General features: G+C 37.0%; 1 protein-coding gene across 1 annotated transcript in view; it reads left to right on the forward strand.

Annotated features, from left to right (window-relative positions):
• Nucleotides 1-2,892: 2,892 nt before the first annotated feature.
• The window catches only part of LOC139741764 (uncharacterized), a gene marked incomplete at its 3' end in the record, with an annotated part of 37,827 nt that continues 21,552 nt past the window's right edge, over nucleotides 2,893-19,167 (forward strand). The window contains exon 1 of the mRNA XM_071652347.1: nucleotides 2,893-3,032. The remainder of the gene's footprint in view (nucleotides 3,033-19,167) is intronic.

Here is a 19,167-nt window from a genome sequence, read left to right on the forward strand (position 1 = left end):
CATCAATCAATCGAATAGCCTCTCCAATATTTCTTCCTTCTATATATCCAACTTGATCAACATTGATTATTTCATGCAAAACATGCTTAATACGGTTTGACAAAACTTTCGCAAGTATCTTATAATCTACATTCAATAATGAAATAGGTCTGTAATTCTTTATATATAAAGGATCTTTTCCTTCCTTATGAATCAAAGTAATTACACCTTGTTTTTGAGAAGCAGACAATTCTCTTCTGTTATATGCCTCATTAAAACTGTCCAACACCACATCCCCTATCACTGACCAGAATGTAATATAAAATTCTACACTTAATCCATCATTTCCTGGAGATTTATTCAACTTCATCTGATTCAAAATAATTTCACATTCTCTTTTTGAAATATACCCCTCACAGGATTGAATAGAATCCCTACTTAATGTTGGCAAATCTTGAAAAAAAAATCTACTATCACCAGATATAAAATCAAAATTCTCAGAATAAAGATTACTATAAAACCTTTTTATTTCTCTAATTATTTCCTTAGAATCACAAACTACCTCATCATTAACCCGTACACTTTTAACAATCATTTTCCTCTTATTAAATTCCATTAACTGTTTAAAATAAGATGAGTCACCTTCTCCACCTTCATACCACGAAGCCCTTGAACGAATTTTTATCCCTTCATTCACGTAATCATAACATTTTTTTCAACTCTTTCTTTTTATCTTCCAACAACGTGATTCTATCACTATCTGATCTCAAAAATACATCATTTTCTAAAAACTCAATTTCTTCCTCAATTCTCTGAATTTTTTCCTTACGTTGTTTGGCCAAATTTATAGAATATTTCCTAGTAAAATTACAAATTTTCATTTTCAAAAAATCCCACAAAACCCTTTTATCTTCTATTTCATTCCGAAATTCTCCCAATATTTTTATTATTTCATCTTTCATTTTATTGACATATTCACTATCTTTACACAAATTGTTATTAAATTTCCAATATGACGCCTTAAAACATCTATCATTTTCCTTATCATCATTAGGTTTATTCAAAAATTGCAAAAAAAAATTGCTGAATGATCTGGCGCGATCTTGCATTCCTTTACAATATCATGCAACTCACTCGAAATAAACCAATAATCAAGTCTACTTTGCATAAACGGAAATACTTATCGATAAGATAGTATATTGTCTATCTAAATTATGGGTGACCCTCCATATATCTATCAAATTACATTCCTCGACAAAATTATCAAAATTTGTATACTTCTTTACCATTGCTCTCCCATTATAATCTAATTCAAGATTTCGTATCAAGTTAAAATCTCCACCAATAATAATCAAATTTCCATTATCAACAAAAGGATGCAGAATCTTTTCAACTTCAGACAGAAAGTCTCTCCTCTCTGTTTCTTTACCCCTCACTGGAAAATATACATTTACAATGACAATTTCCATACCTTGTAAAACACATTTCATCAAATATATCTACCTTCATGATCTATATCCACATATAAAACATTCAATTTTAAATTTGCATTAACCAACAAACAAACACCTTTACTATGTGGTGTACCATGACTAAAATAGGATACTCCGTCCCACTCCTCTCTCCACTTTTTTTCAACTTCAGGAGAGCTATACGTCTCTTGTAATAACACAACATCTGCTTTTTTATACGTACACCAGTTAATAATGTTCTTTCTTTTCCTTGCATCCCTAATACCTTTTACATTCAACGAAAGGAAATTACAGCGAGTATCTAAATCATCCCAAGCCATAGTTACAGACGAGTACCGCCAGAACAAGCACAGTTAATTCACCTGACTCCGAAATACATCTACAGCTACCATCTGCATACACACAAACACACCACCATGAGTATTTTTATAAGGTACCGGTATATTAACAGAGACTCCAACCCAAAGCACCTTCTGATCTGGAGATTCTCCCGCCCGAAACCCCTAGCAAACGGGAGACTCCAAGTTGATGTGTGCGAAGCGTGAAGTTCCTGGGGTTCTAGATGTTCTCTGGTGCTATCAAAGGCTTATTTTTTCAACATACAGCGTTACGATAGCAATAAATAAGAAATCCTTTCCACCGGGAGACACGAGAGCCAGGGCGGGAGAAATCAAACCTCCAGCGGGAGAACGGGAGATTTTGCAAAAATGGGTTTTCGGCGGGAGATCTCCCGTCGAAAACGGGAGAGTTGGAGTCTCTGTATTAAATGAGTGCGTTGTAGAAGAGTCCATCCACTATTAGTGTTAGCTGTAGTATTTTTGCTATATATTCTATTTTTAATTGTAAGTGAAAATTGATATCGATGAGAGAGTGCTTGTGATGCTATGATATCATCAACCCATCTAAATAACATGTGTGATTAGAACTGATATTACTCTTTCGTTTCAATTTTGAATTTCCGATTTCTCTTGGTGTTTGTCCATTTTCAATGAACTTTTTGCATTTATTGTCTGCATCTTATTAATGTAGGCCTACAACAAAATCAATTTGAGGTATAACGTCAGTCTCTGACTTTCGGATCTTTCACCATTCCCGATAAACGTGATGGACGTGATGTCTGTTGTATTTTTAAGGGAATTCTACAGAAAGGGGGTATAGGGAGATTTTTAATTCCTCAGAAATCAACTAAAATCCGGAACTTTTATACGAACAAAACACCCGTGAAAATAGCACAATTTATTACTAGTAAGTGGTGAATGCGAAGTTGTGTTGTTCGCTTCACAATAGTTGCGTGCGTGCGTGCATGCGTGCGTGCGCGTTTTCACGCTTACGTACGTCACAAGTGATGTGTGTGGAGTGAATGGTGATGCATAGAGAGCGCACTGCATATGCGTGGGTGCGATACAGATGACTGTACCGTAATGCGTACAAAGGTGTATGAAGCGTAGAGAACAACCGTCGTTAGGAAAACGGCGTTGTTGACTTAGTGGATCAAAAAACGAAATATCACACCGTTTGAATTGATCATTATTATTCATATTGACACTTCTACACATTTGGGCAGTGCATCGACAATTACAGGTGAGATTGAAGTTATCAATGTTCACTGATTTTTATTGAAACATCAATGTGCGTGTGCTTGATGAATGATTTTGCTTGTGAAGGGGCTTTGTCGTGCTCACCGGCATGTAGACTGATGTGACCCCCTTACTCCCCGCGTAAGCTACTAGTCCCGAACCGTACATCGTGAATTCGAAGTGGAGTGAGTGTTGTGTTCAGGAAGGCTTTGTAAATTTGGAAACACTGAGGTCACGTACGTTTGCTAGCTATTTTGGGTATTCGTATGCAGCCAGCATTTGTTTAATCTTGAAAATGTGCCTCATTTCTTCTGCCCTAGCCCCTCTGGTTCAGTCTGCCTCCTTCTTCAATCTTGAAGATTCTTGCAAACTTTGCATACACACTTGCCATAAATTTAATTTGTAAACAAAGACAGAGTGTTCATATATCAATCCATGAAGGTACCACTGCCAGTCTACCAGAATCTACTAGTGAATGTAACACGAGCATGAGTAAAATAGCTTGAGAAATGTGCTCAAACCCTTGATCGAAAGATCGGTCTGTATCTGGTCGTCTGGGATACAATTTGTATGTTCCACGGAGACTGCGTCTGGCTTCACGGATCCCCTCCTAGAGTCCTAGATATAGTGTCTCCGGAGGAAAGTGCTAATGCAGGGCTCCACACTAACTTTTTTATTTGGTGGCCCGATGGGGCCACCTAAATCATCACTTTCAAATTTTTGGTGGCCCGAGAGAAAAATTTGGTGGCCCCCAGTAACAATAAAAAACATTAAAATTCCTGCTTTTTTTTTGATGAGTCAAATATTTAAGTTTTATCATAGTAAGAATTGGAAGCTGGACATATCTACTCATAAACAAACCTCATCACACTCGCAACACTCACTCTCAGGCACTCATTCAGTCCTTTTCATCCATCCTTTAAACAAATTTAACTGCTGAATGGTACTTATTGACTAAGTATAAATATTCATTGACAGGCACATGGGTTGCAACATCTTAACATGAATAAATGAAACTTTTCAAAAAACTTTGGTGGCCCGAGGTGGGCCAACAAATTTGCCCTTTTTTGAAATTTGGTGGCCCGACTTTCATTTTTGGTGGCCCCGGGCCACCGGGCCACTGTTAGTGTCGAGCCCTGGATAATGTCAAAAAAATAAAAGACTCCTCCAGACAGATGGATCTTTCTGTCTGCTCAAACCCATTCTTTACAGGAATCTGGTACAATTTACTGCTGCCAGGTGCCCGTACCGCATTGTCAACTCGTAATGTCTTATTAATCACAATATAGAAGCTATAAATGTACGGATGTAGACAAGAGTGTCTGCATACTGTCTGGCCTATATTTATCTTCATTTGCGTTATGCTGACCAGAAAAATGACCTTGGGCCTGATTGAAAGATAGTTTCTCTCATATATAATAATAATTAATTAATATATAATATATTTATTTACAAGGCCTATAGGCTATACATGTATTAGATATTTTTCTGTGTCAAACTGTGTGTTTTTTTGTCTTATGTACCTTTTCTGGCATAGTATTGTGCTTGTTTTGCTATAAAACTCCTATGAAGAAGTACATAAAAGTTGTATGTACACCGTAGCAAGCAAAGCTGAGCTCATTGTCACTGGATTTTGACTTTTGCCCACCCCATTTTGGTGCCCTTATTAAATGTTAAAAAAAAGAAAAGAATTGTGAACCAAAATTCAACAAAAATGTACAATATATAAATTAACTTTTGTAGCAAACTGAAATGGCACTTGACTTTATACATTCCCTCTTTCAGAAATAACGTCATCATTATCATCATACCAATTTTTATCCAGGTCTGTCCCAGAGAACGGGGATGGCTGGAATTACCTCACAGCTCTCACAGCAATAGCACACACCTACTCAATTCTCGTTCTCTCTCCCGTTTTAGGGCGCATCATCCTTTCTTAAGCCAACCCTCACAAGCTCTTCCTTCACCTGTCCTACATTTTCTTTGGTTGCCCTCGCTTTCTTGGCTCATTCACTTTAAACTCTAATAGCATTTTCTTTAAGACATCATCCTCATATTTCCTCAACACATGAAGCACCTTCATGTGCAGCGTGGATTGATTGAATGCAGCAATGTTAGTAGAACGTATCAGTAAAAGTTTGAGGCAAATCAGACAATCTGTTCAAAAGCTTTGAATTTTTACAGAGTCTGCACAGTCACTTCTTTTTGAGAAGACTTCTACAGTTTATGATGTCACGTGTGTAAAACGATATAAGGAAAATATAAAGAGAATTTCACAAAATTTCATTTTTGGGAAAAAGTGCACACATTCCCTTAACTTGTCACTGACATACAATGTACCTGTTACAGGTAATATTATTTCCTAGAGCTGCCTTCTGAAAGAGACAAGTCATACACTGTATGTACTAATCAGGGCCATCGGAGCGTTTTCAAAAGTGTGGGACCTGCTTCCGGGTTTGTTCAGCTGACAAGCAAAAAAAAAGGTATACAGCTCATCTTTCTCATTCCGCTTCCGGGTTTCTTCGGATGACAAGCAAAAAAAGAAAGGTCTTCAGCGCACTGTGCTCTTCACGGTCTATATTTCTTTCTAGTGCCACTTACGTACTTCCGGGGTAAAAAAGTGGGGGGTGGGGGGCCAAAGTGGTGACGCCTTATGTATTCCTTTGTATGGTGCAAAAAAAGGGGGGGGCCCGAGCCCCCCGCCGGCCATGCTAATGCGATAAAAGTGAAATACATGTTGAATTTTCTACAGGTACGGTACATTTTCTTTATATCGTTCTACGCTTGTGACACCACAAGCAGTAGTTAGTCTTCTAAAGCTAATCCAGTGATGGCTGTACTGAAATCTAAAAAAAAAAATCATAACTTGTGAACAGACTGTCCAATTTTCCTCAAACTTTCACCGATGTATTGAACTACATTGTTGCATTCTCTCTCAAATCACAGCCTGTAAAGTATGAAAGTGAACTTGTCCTTCAACATGTATTTGTCACATTAAACAAATCCATAGAATGTGTACTTTTCATGAAAAAATAAGATTTTGTGGAATTTTCCTTACATTTTCTTTTATTGTTGTCTAAAATGTCATGAACTGCATTTATAGTCTTCTTATCCAGCAATAACAGCACAAAAACTGTAAAAATTAATAACTTTTGAATGGATTGTCTGATTTTCATCAACTTCCCCTAATGTGTGATACTAATATTTGCTGCTTTCACTCTGTCCACATTTTATTTGGGCTTTGGTTTCTTTTGACACAGGGCCTTGTAGAAACAAGAGCAAAAAATGACAAAAAGAGAGAGAGAGAGAGAGAGAGAGAGATGAAAAAACAACTAGCAGAAAAAAAAAAATAGAATAAGCAAGTACGTTGTATGTACGCGCTCTGACCTGTCGGGGACCACTGCCCTAGTGTAGGTCCATAATCTCAAAAACCATTCAGGAAGTAGTTAATTTTCCTCTAGTTCCTGTAGTCATACTTGTACATGACACCTCTCTTGGCTTGTGTATGTTTGTGTGTATTGTGTCTGTGTGTGCATTTTTGGGTATAGGCAGGTCACCTCCCTGGTATAGGGCATATTTTCCTCATATTTCTTTAGATTGTGCCATTCAAGAGAGTATGCACAGTAGAGATGTTATCCATCTGCAGAGTAACTTCAGTGCATGGTCATTAGTTTGTATCAGCAATCTTGACCATTCATTTTTGCAGTATTTTTTTTTTCTTCAATTCATAAACTTGGAAAGTGAGGGAAAAAACTTCAGTTTTTCTTCTTTAGGACAGGACCACAGGGAACTTTGGTATTTATGAGTCTACTCAGCTGCAGTCATAAATTTTGGCTGTTCTGACTTCAGTGACTTGACCTGGTAGTCTTTGATATATTGCTGCTGGAAGTTACCTTCATCCTGAATTTTTGTACTCTGACACACTCCCATGGATTTCAATAGTGGTTTAACAGTGTAGACAAAACTTACTTTTTTACTTTTTTTTTGGTTTTGTTTTGAAGTGCATAGAAATGTTATAACTTTTTAAAAACATACAATTTAGTATACTTGAAAATTTAAGAAATATTGAGTTGCCTATGCCAATGGCATGTTTGTCCAAATGCATTTAAAAAAGATCTGTGAATAGTGCAAATAATACATGTACTTCAAGTTTCAGTGAACATTTCTAGATGAAACTGATTTTTTGTTGATCCTTTTCTGTATTGTATATTTGTATGATACAGAAAATCGTATGTACTGTACATGTGTACTTGTGTCTGCTGCACCAAAGTCATTCCTTTACTACAACTGTATCTTCATTGTGCAGTGTTGTAATCAAGGGTAGGGTGCAAAGATTACACTCTACAGGACTAACTTTTTTATGTAGCTTAATATAAAGGAACGTGCACTTTGAGAAACATACAGTGGAAAAAAAATAGATACTGCACATGCAAGCATGATAAGTAATTCAAACATCAAACTTCTTCTCATGAAATCAATGTTGTGCCAAAGACCTCAGCACCACTACATTATTCCTACCGTCGCAAAGAACCTGAATTGCAAATTACCTATTTGCTAGATTGCCAGACAGCAACTGCACAAGGACATCTCTAGGCAGTAGACAAACGGAATTAAAAGAATTTGGCCACTTAATGATGAACATAGAGTACAAAAAACAAAAACAAAAAGTGAACACGTGACAGTTCTGGTTGAAATCAGCTGTGAATACACCCCGTGTACAAAGTGTACCTTCAAGTGTAATACCTTTAAATTTAATGTTCTGTAATATTTGAAAATAGCTTCTTCTTTTTTAAAAGGGAAGGCATCACATTGTATAGTACATGTACAATTTGTCATGCTTACAATAATGAATTGATGAGCTTTCATTGTGTAGAAACTCCCTGGTAGGAACACAGTCAGTGACACACTGTAGAATAGAAAAGGAGTTGTAGGTCGTACAGTTTGTATGCAGGTTGAAACATAATACAGCAGCGTACAGCATGTGCATTTTACGGCTGTAGATCGTGCACAATATCTTAATGTGCTGATATAAAAATAGTGTAAAGTTACGCACTGCTATTTGAGAATTTGACTTTGACAATCCAGATAGTATGTAAGTTGCAATTTATCAACAATATACTTTTTTAAAAAAAGGTGGAAAATACAATTTTAGACTCCTGCGACTGCCTACAGTGTAGCATTGTATTGATAGGTTGATAGAAACAAAATGTACATGTACTTGTACATGATTGATTAAATTTGTCAATTGATTGGATCTGTATTCAGTCTGGTAGTTATAACTGATGTTAAGTGCCATACTGATTTTGATACAGTACCTTGGTACATTGTGACCCCCTCCCTGTGGAAAGAATCCAGAAATACTGTACATTACCGGTACATGATTTCATTATTAATGACGAGAGCTTGATTTGTCTTTGAAGCGGCCATCACAATTTATCATGCCCATGTGATTTTGTTTGGAAGATGGAAATAGCAATGATCACAAACAAGACTGAGAGAATGAAAAGTGATTTTAAAATTTCTTGAGAATGCAAAAAAAAAAAAAGAAGAAGAAGCAACAACATGTTTTGTGCTTCTCAGTTTGATTACATTCTGATGCAGGCAACAAACAGTGAAGTGTCTGGCAACATGATTTTTTTGCGAATATGTATAGCCAACAATTTCAACATCTATCATTATTGCAGGATTTGACTTTGAGAGTCTTTTTGATGACGTGGAAAAATGTCATGTAATACTTGGGCCGCAAAAGTTTGATGCAGGTCCTGAAAGCCAATGAAGTGGGGTACAACTGCATTGGCAAGATTTATGTTTGTGAAGGGTTAATGGAGAAAAGAGCAACATGGGACCAAACTGCAAATACTATACCTTGCAGGGAGGGGTGTTGTTGGGGGATGTCTTCCTGACCTTGATGATCTTTTCTTTCTTCTCTGTTTGTATGCATTGGTAAACAACAACAGCAGTGATCTAGTTTGACGCAGTAGGAGGTAAAAGGGATGGGCAAATGCACAGACTGTCTCCTTGGCAACGCCACCAAAACTCTGCGTGATGCTATTCATGCATTAGAAAAAAAAGGGGACATGTACCCGGTATTTGTTTTATATTCTATTATTGCTGGCATTTTTTTCTCTCTCTCTTTTGGGGGTGGAGGTGGGGGGTTGGGAGAAGCTTGTTTTGCAGATTCCAGTGGTTAAATGGTTTCAACCTTGACTGGGAAAGGACACATGCTACCTGTTGTGTGCCATTTTAAACTGGATTAATTTTACAGTGTGAAAAAGAGGTGTCTGCAAGAGACAGCCGTTGATGTTTGATACAATTGTACTACAAACTGTACAATGTTTACGCTATTAAAGTCAAATGATGTGCAAGGCTGTTTATCATGTTATGTTTTAGCCTGTTGCGGGAAATATGGAAAGGTGGGAGACATGCTTACATTGTACGACGTACATATATGTCTATTATAATATATACATGCAAATTAGGGTAAAAATGAAAAATACTTATTACTGTATATCCATAAATACATAGCCTGTTGCCCCAATATTTGCACACACTTTAGACCAGATAAATTGAGTCATTTTCCAAGATGACAAATTTTTTATAACAATTCTGAAGTATTGTTAGTCCGATTCCCTTTGATTTATGCTTTTTGCGGTGTATCACCTAAACTTGTCGCAGTAATGAGTTCAAGTCTAGTTATACATGTAGTTCATATACATCCTGCACTTACAATGTACTTGGTTTGTCAAGATTCACCGTAGAACAGTATAGGGAGAGAAGGGAACCCAGCTGGTCAAGTACAATGTATGTGTCTTTTCAATTTTCTTTTTTCCTTCCTGAGCAGGAAGGAAGAGCATGCATTTGAGTCAAAACTCCAAGGTCATGTACAATGGAGCATTCTAATGTTATTACAAAATGTGATATTGTATGCTTGATGTTTGCAGAATGAAGTGATCATCTTAAAATCTATAATGCTATCTGGGCCCTGTTTTATCAAAAGATGAAATCAATTTTAAATTTGCGTAAACACAGGCTGCCATAGACTTATCATAGAAATCAACTTTATAATCAATTGACTCTTCATAAAACAGGGCCCTGGTGATTTGATAATGAAGATGTTTGGAATGTTATATGTGATAATATAAGTACATGTAGATATTTGTTTTCTATTTTTTTTCTTTTTCTAATAACAGATGTGTTCATAATTGCTCAGGTACAGAATTATTGTTGGGTAGTGAGTAAAGAATGAAAATGGGGGGGGGGGGGAGGAAAAAATATCATCAATTTCCCTAGAGGACTATTATGAAAATGTGTGGTTATCTAGAACAATGTACCAAGATGCAGCCCCCCCCCCCCCCCCCCCCACGCATCTCAATGCCTACCTGCATTTAGTGTTATGATCGTTCACCTCATAAGATTTTATTGTGTCTGAAAACAAAAACTGGAGGTTGGGGAGGTTGTTCTGGCAGAGGCAGCACATGGACTCATAATACAAACACCCTCTATTGGCATCAGAGAGAAGAAGATTCACATGTTGTTAATTAATTTGGCATAGGGCTGTATGATGGAAACATCTCTTGTGTAGGCTTTTGTTCATATGTTATTTTTTTAAATAAAAAAAGTTATATATAGTTAAATGTCTTACTTCCCTTGGTCATACTTTAACTCTTCTTATTATCACTACAGGTATGACTAATAAACATTGAAAAAAGCTCCCAGTGAAAAAGAAAAAAAAAACAATTATAAAAAACATCACACTTACAAAGTAAAAATTGTTTTTGTATACTACTGGGGAAAGTCATATGCAATGACATGGCATTTTGCCACAGTTACTGTTTAAGTTTGGTGTTGTTGCTATCATTAGGGAGCCTGAGTTACTGTAACAGTGGAAAAGTTCATTGAGGTTTAGAGTTAATTTGATGAGAAGCCTGGTGAAGGCTGTTGGTGCGGCTGCCTGCCGGGTTCACTAACGTCTCAGACAAAACCTACAGAGGGAGCTTTTTTGTTCATGTGTATGGATGTACACCATACCATGGCATAGCACTATACAAAGTTTGATATCATTTATGAAGAGAGAATTCTCCACAGATTTATCAATGAATTAGTAGTATCGCAGATACAAATTTGTAATATGCGCAGTGTCATCTATGCGAAGTAGGCCTTGCCAGTCGCCACTAGTTCCAACTTTCTGATAAGAATTGTCACATGACTTGAACTAGGCGCGTTATGGACACATGAATGATGGTGAAAATAGCAGTGAGCTTGTATGGAATGTGACACAGTGACATCACTTAATTTTAGGCCCCCTGTATCGTAGTGTATGACCCAGTCATGAGAGCAGTGCCAGCAGTCTGTGTACTATCACTGCACACTTTGCGCATCACATGGGAGATCAAATACTGGAACAGAACTGTGCGTAACCAAAATGACAACTAAAATATCTGCCGTTATTTCATAGTCGGTATTATGTATTGAAAGGCAATGGCCAATCACATTTTGTGAGCATTACAAAAGGCGCCCTCTTTTGTACCCAAAGTCTGGCTATATTGCAGTGTTCATGTTCAAGAATTCCAACTATTTGACTACAAATTGTAAGTATTATCAAATTAAGAGGTACATGTTGCTGAAATGAAGAAGAAATTTGGTTGTTCAATTTAAACATGACTTTAAAAATTCAGAGATTTGCCTTGTCCATACTGATATGTAAAGGACCTAGGCCTAAGGCCTACACGTATTTATTGAATAATTTACTAGGCAATTGAAAGTTGAATAAAGTGTTTTTAGGAGCACAGGCATTAGACTTTCAAAGTTAGCTTCAGTTATATTTACATTGCATGGTCATGTGCAGTACTGTAAAACATGAAATTTTAGCAGCATGAAATTTTCGCGAATTGGAACGGACGGCCTTTTGCACGGCATGAAATTTTCCCAAAGTGCCTCTGGCATTCAACGCATATAGTGTAGACAAGAGCCTTCGCAAGCATTTTAATTTAGTTAATCTTAACTCTTGCAAAATTCACGAAATTAAAACGCGCACGAACATTCTTCATTTTACAATATTGGTTAATATTCTATCATTACATCATATGATCTGCAGAACTGGCATAGCCTGTTTGGAAACTATTTGCCAATTTTGATATAACATGTACATTTATATATATAGCACACATATCACATTCTTTTTTTATTTTTTGAACACAGACAATTTATTTATGTACTTAAATAATACTTTTTATAGACAAATTTGTACATGTACAAATTTTGTACCTATTAGTATATGCATGGTTGTTTTAATAGTGTTGTAAAAAACATACATGTATTGGTGGGTTCATGAATGAGTATCTAATATCATTTAGAGCTTCTTAAAGCTGGAATATATTAAATTATCATATTTCAGCTGAAAAAAAATGCTGACATCAATTGTACATTGTAGATTGCAAGACATGAATGAATTGCTTTCAAAAAGAGGAAATGGAATTATACACATTGGCAGTGTATAGATCAGACATTTGAACATTCAACAAGGCTTCCAAGAATGCGTTTGAACTCGGAGGAAGGGGGGGGGGGGTTAAGAGAGAAAGAAAAAAACTACAAGTTTGATGCATCTTTGTGACTAAGCCAGGTTCTAAGCCAATGTCCAAACAAGCTAGCGTGGCAGACTATTAAAGTGCTGATTTAGTATCCTTTAATTCACTAGCCCTATACAATGGTAATATACTACAAACACTGAAGATTATAGCCTTTTGAAGGTAATGAAGACACAAGCTTAGAATTTGAATGAGAATGGGTCTTTCCAAAAGATTATCCAATAGACACAGGAATTCCTCCTAGCAGCAGAGAAGTGTGACTGGTATTATGTAGCAAGAGGGTTTGAATTGAATGGCTTCGCCGTGATCACAACTCAATGCCTTTTATTATGAATGGGGGAGTGTTTACAGTGTACAGGTCACTGTACGATTCAATGGGGAATTATTTGGTAGACCTGCATCTTTTAAACTCATCTCCTTCATTGTGTGCTTGGGCTGGTATTAAAACGGCTTTTAAAGGAAACAGCAGCTGAATTGGTCCCATGGGCTGCTTGCTTACTTTTGTAAAAAGGCGGCAAGGGATTGCGCTAAAAATCTAAGCATCGGATATTAAAGTCTATTCTTGATTTGTAGATCAACATACAGCTGTACTGATATAGGCCTATAATACCCCAAATTGAGGGACTTTTGGTGGGAGGTTAGTCTGACTTTGAAACTGAGGTATAATGCAAAATGCATGTACACTGTATGTCATATAGGCCTCGTTGCTACAGGCACTTTTGAATAAAAGAAGTATTGATTCATTTTCTGTTACACACCACAGTTGTAAAAGGAAGATCAATGTATGTACGTGTACATGTACTTAAGTGTATGTGAAGGAATAAAATAAAAAGAAGTACAGCTGTGGATCCAGTGTTCTTCTGAATGTCGTGGTCATGTTTCATCTCAAAGTCAACAAACATGCTGGTATGACAGACTGAATGCAATTTACATCCTGCATTGAAACTGATATTTTGTTTGTCTCACATTTCTTGTTTCTTTGTGCAGTGAAACCAAGGCCATTTTTACACAGTTTGTGTATATCCTGTGGCATGGACTGCAGGGTCGGTCTACTATGTTGATGAAGAGCAATAATACAATATTTACTTTTCAAGAAACGAAGAAACTGTTCACTTTCATGCTACAGAACTTTTAAATCTGCTGACTTTAATATCAGAACACAGTAAAATTGAAGTAAACGACATCAATGTGAAATAAGTAAGCCTAACCTATAAAAGTATTCCTAACCAAATATAGAACTGTGACATACACCTTGTATGTCATGAAAACAACCCCAACATGAATATCGTGAATTGACGTTGTATGGTTTATTGCGTTGCATGGCATCTTTTGTTGTGACTATGACTACACCATACACCTTCCTTTGCTTGCCTAGACGTCAGTCAACAAGTCCTTAATTACACTAATCACCAGTTTTATAATCCTTGAAGGTGGTCCCCAGCCATTATAGGTAGCAGTTAATGATTTATCTTACAAGCATTTCTCTTAATGAGCATGCTCAGCATCTGATGTGTAACCACATACCTTTGTATGAAGGGGTGCAGTTTTCTCAAACCTACTTGTTTAGCACAGAAGGATAGCGTGCCGTTTCAAAATCTAAAATCATAATTTCAGGATAGCTTGCATTCAGAAACAACAGTGTATGATTTGATGCAAAATCTGTTTTGCTGGTATGCAGTACATTGTATGGAAATTCACATCTCCCTGTTCATTTGGACTTGGTAGTTTTAATAGCCATTTATTAATGAACCAAAGGTAAAGAAAGAAAAAGTTCTGGTGTATGGTAAAACTTTCTGTTTATTGTACAGTTCTCGATTGAAATTATTCAATTTATTTTGATACTGATTCATGAAATTTAAATTCATTTGCATATTAAAGACCAACCTAAAGATGGAGATTTTTGAGATGACAACTTTTAGATAATGTCGAAATGTGATCCCTCCTTCAGTTCTAGTTGAGGAGGGCTTTTTGAATGCTGATATGATGAGTATTACACTATCTACAATGTCAGTTCTTACCTATTTGATATTCCTTGGTTCTTGTACAATGCATGGAACATCAGATACTCTTTAGTTCAAATACCTGTACCATAACATACTTAATTTTGCGTACTTTTTTTAGAATAATAATTTTCGAGATTGTGAGTCTTTTTTATTTGTCAAAACATGATTTTACTGCAAGGCAATTATTCCTTTTTGTGTCTCTGTTCAAAATGCATCTTAAAGTACCCAGTTTTTTATAGGATTTTTTCCACCACCTTCTTCATTTGACAGTGGCTATACTGTGATACATCATACAGTATTTTCTTTTCCTTTGTACCTTATCGATTACTATTTCGTAGATTGATGCCATATTTGGTTAGCTGTTCAAACTGTTCAGTCCGATGAACACGGTACAGTGTACGATATGTATGAACAGAAATGAAGGAAGCACTGTGTACAATGCCATCAAGGCCTGATGATGAATATGATGTGTCTAATGGCATGGTATGGCCCACTCTATTCACATCCCATGGCTTAAGAGCCTAGGGAAAACAAGTATGAAGACAAAAGACAGAGGAGCAAGAGAGAGACGGGAAGAGATTGCATCGCACTGGAAGCTTTTAACAGTAAATCGCTCCTTCTATATGGCTGGCGGGCAATGTTGCCGGAGTTTTCTGGCTTTCATCAGCTCCGTAATGGCTTCTTTAAAGGAGCACGCTCCATTGTAAGCAGGCTGTAGTTATTGCTCAGTGGTTCAGATGCAAAAAAAAAGACAGACATAAAAATACAATGTATGTGGGGCTAGCAGTAGCACGGTGATGGAGAAATAGCATCCACTCAATCAGACTCACCTCTTCAGGCTACCATATCTCATGTGTGTATAGAACTGTCAATCTACTGATCTGCACTTGGCAGTGACGTGCAAAAAAGAGAGAAAAAAGTAGAAACAATATTATCAACATTGTTGAGCATATACAGCTTTACAAACTATTCAGTTTTCATATGTGTAAGTCACACATGTTGACACACTAGAACAGCTTGATGATGATACTGTCTAATATTGTTCATATCAAACAATTGCCTTAGAATCATAATCTGCAGGTCATTGATAGGTAGCCGTCATAATCAATCGCTTTGGTTTGAAGGGTAATACAACTCAGAACACAATTTGAATTTAACTCCTCATGTTTTTTAGCGTTGATTGAAGCTATTGTATTAAACATCAATGCTGTAGCTCAGACAGTGCATGTACATCTCTTCCATATTTACATGTAGATTTGCTTCTTGCATAAATGAAGTTCTTCGCTGTATTTTTCTTGCACATTTTACCAGATATTGCACATCACAGTCATTGTCATACAACTGGTGTAATCTTTCATTTAGGACAGTTTGTTCTCTCTCTCCCTCTCTTTCTCTGTCTCAAGTTGCATCGTCTGTATTTCTTCAGTCAATCACTCTCTGCTTATATCAATATCCTCTTTTTTTTTAATTCTTTTATGCTGTATTCCGATATTACTCTTTTTGCTTTGTATTTCATATAAGACTGAGCCTTTCTGTTCGCAAAGCATTTTAGAGTTCATTCCTGTTCATTATGCTCTTAATTGCTTTTGTTCTGTTCATCTATAAGGTTACCTTTTACTGTTTATGTTCGGTTATCAATACTGTTACAGTTTGGTTATGGTTCTGTGTATCCTTACTGCAATGTCATTATTACCTGGGGGGCGTTTCATCAACGAGTTCGTCGGAGTTTTCACCGACGAATTTGCTATCAGCCAATCAGACCAAGGATTTCATTAGCTTTTAACAGTTGTCAGTGTAAATCCTTGCGTCTGATTGGCTGATAGCAAATTCGTCGGTGAAAACCCCCGACGAACTCGTTGATGAAACGCCCCCCAGGGTTCACCTGAGTAATGAATGATATATATATGTATGTGTCATCCAAGACAAATTGCTTGTGTCGTTTGATTTCTGGCGTCAGTTATATTGGCCTACATTGTATTATACACCTTGTTGTACGTACTGTATGTTTCCTACCAGAGTGATGTTGCACACTGCCTTGTGCGATACTTTGCAGCCTCTTTGTGTACCAATTACCCTAAACCTCCTCCGTACCATATGGAGCTCCCCATTTGGTGTGAGCCTCTGGGAATCGCGTTAGTGCCACGCTACCAAGCCAGGAGTGACAAATTGTAGGGCATTGCAAGGGAATAATGCGTCACTGAAGTGGGTGGAGGGGCGGGGGAAGGGAGAGGATTGGGAAGAGAGAAGATTTAGAAGAAAGAGAGGGAGGGGGAGAGTGCTCTGACCGAGATGTGAATGCAAGATTGAAGAAGCAGTCGGCGTGACCCTGAGAAGCGTGCCACTCTTAATTGAGGCAGTGGTGACAAGAGAATCGGACTGTCGTTGAAACAGCGGGCAGAAATGAGTGCGCACCGATTGTAATGAAGTAGAAGTACACCAGGGACAATGGTGCTTGGTCACTGGCGTTGTGGATGTGAGGCACCATTAAAAAGAAAATTCATTTAGAGAAGTTTGTCATTTCCCTTGAAAGATAGTGACATTAATTTAATTCTGAGGGTAGCTTTGCTAAAAGATTTTACTTTTTGTCTGTATGAACCTTGCAACTCTGAAAGTTTTACTGCATATGACGTATTGGAGAAAGATTCTATGAAACTGGTTACACATTAAATCTAAACAAAATTAAAATCCCTCCCCCCCCCCCCCCACCAAAAAAAAAAAGTTGCCAATATTTTTTTTTTTTACCTCCACCAACGAAGGAGGTTATGATTTCATCGGCATGTGTTTATTTGTTTGTCTGTGTGCAAAATAACTCAAAAAGTTGTGAATGGATTTGGATGAAACTTGCAGGAAAGGTTAAGAATAACACAAGGAACAGATGATTAAATTTTGGTAATGATCTACCATCAAAGATCTAGTGATCTGAGGTTTGCATGTAACGCGCACTAATGTGCGTGCTTTGCTCAGACGAGGCACCATGCAGCTGGAAGCTGATGACGTACATGTTACAAAAGGCTTCTATATTGGGAAATCGGGCAATTTTCAGCATGCATACTGTACATATGAGTGGACATCACTGATCTCCTTTGGAGAACAAGATCAGTGGTGGAAATGAGCTGCTTGGAGGTCTGGGCGCTCTCAGAGCGCTTCTCTATTTTTTTCATGTATTTTTAATGTCATCGCACAACTCAGTAAACAAAGTCCAACAATTTCTGAAAGTGAGTCACCATAATATCTTTCAAGGGACCATGCAGTGCAAGTGCATGGTGACTTGTATAGATACATAATATCCAGATCATCTCTTATGTGGTCAAAAGAGTATCTAAATATTTACCATACATTGTAGAGATATTTTTTTTCCTTTATATTAACTGGATATTGTACAGACATGCCCACAAAAACCCTTGCAAATCAAGATTCTTTCGATAACATCATCTGTCAATCATTGCTATAGTATTAGATATGATTAAAAAAACTCAAAAATACATTGAAATGCCCCCCCCCCCCCCCCCCCCGATCGAGCATAACTTCCAACTTGCATGTTTTCATACGATGTCTTTGTCTTTTCTTAATATTATGTATTAAAGAGACATTGAAAAGTAATAAACACATAGTACTTGTCAAGTTTTCTATTCCTTGATTGTGATTCTAATTGCACTTGTTCTACAAAAGTGCTTTCATTATGCTAGAAATAAATTCCAGGCATGAGTTCACTTTACCCTTTAAAGCACTCAGAAATTGCATTCTTTGCCTGAATGAATATGGTAATCTTCATCACCGTTTATGAGATGCTCTCAAGGTACAGAGGCTTGAACATAATGTGCACACAGCTAATGTAGTGATGTTTATCAAGCGAAACCCAGGCATGGGTCCTCATTATGATGATTATTTTTTAAATATGAATGCCTTTCCTGTCATGAAAAATTGGCTTGTTCAGCCATGAACAGGCAAACACTTACAGTGTACTTTGGTTGGAATTCTTCTCCTGAATGACATGGTATCAACAGTGCAGCCAGTCTCAGAGACCAGAATTTTTCTGGATAATTTGTGCAAAGTATTGCAGAGTTTCTCTCGAAGTACATACATTCTTTCTTCACATGGTGTAGCTAGTTTAAGGATCGTGTGTGTGTTCCTTTTTTTTTTTTTTTTTTTTTAGATACGTAGTGTGTTAAGGAAGTGCCTCACATACTGAGACATGAACAAACCGAATGTATAATGAAACCTTTTTTTTTGAGACTATGAGACAAAGAAAGAGAGGGCTCTATAGTAGATAGGTATAGAAAGAAAAAGCAACAATTGCAAGAAAAGGACATAATTTGAGTATTGTTCACAAAGAGAGCATGAGGGACTATTACATGCAGAGCATTAAAAAAGAATTTACATAAGGAAATTCCTTCTTTTTTTTTGGCATTTGGGCAGTTACTTCTAGCAGACAAATACCCATTCATTCTACCTGCCTAATAGTGAGTTTTGGTTGCCGCGGGCAAGTGGGCATGTGTGTTCATACAGCACCCTCCATAATGTGTAGTGATACGCTGAAGCAAAGACTAGAAGG

This window comes from Diadema antillarum, unplaced genomic scaffold (assembly GCF_040938485.1).
Source record: "Diadema antillarum isolate AM-2024a unplaced genomic scaffold, OU_Dant_1.0 seq00000952_RagTag, whole genome shotgun sequence".
Taxonomy (NCBI): Eukaryota; Metazoa; Echinodermata; class Echinoidea; order Diadematoida; family Diadematidae; genus Diadema; species Diadema antillarum.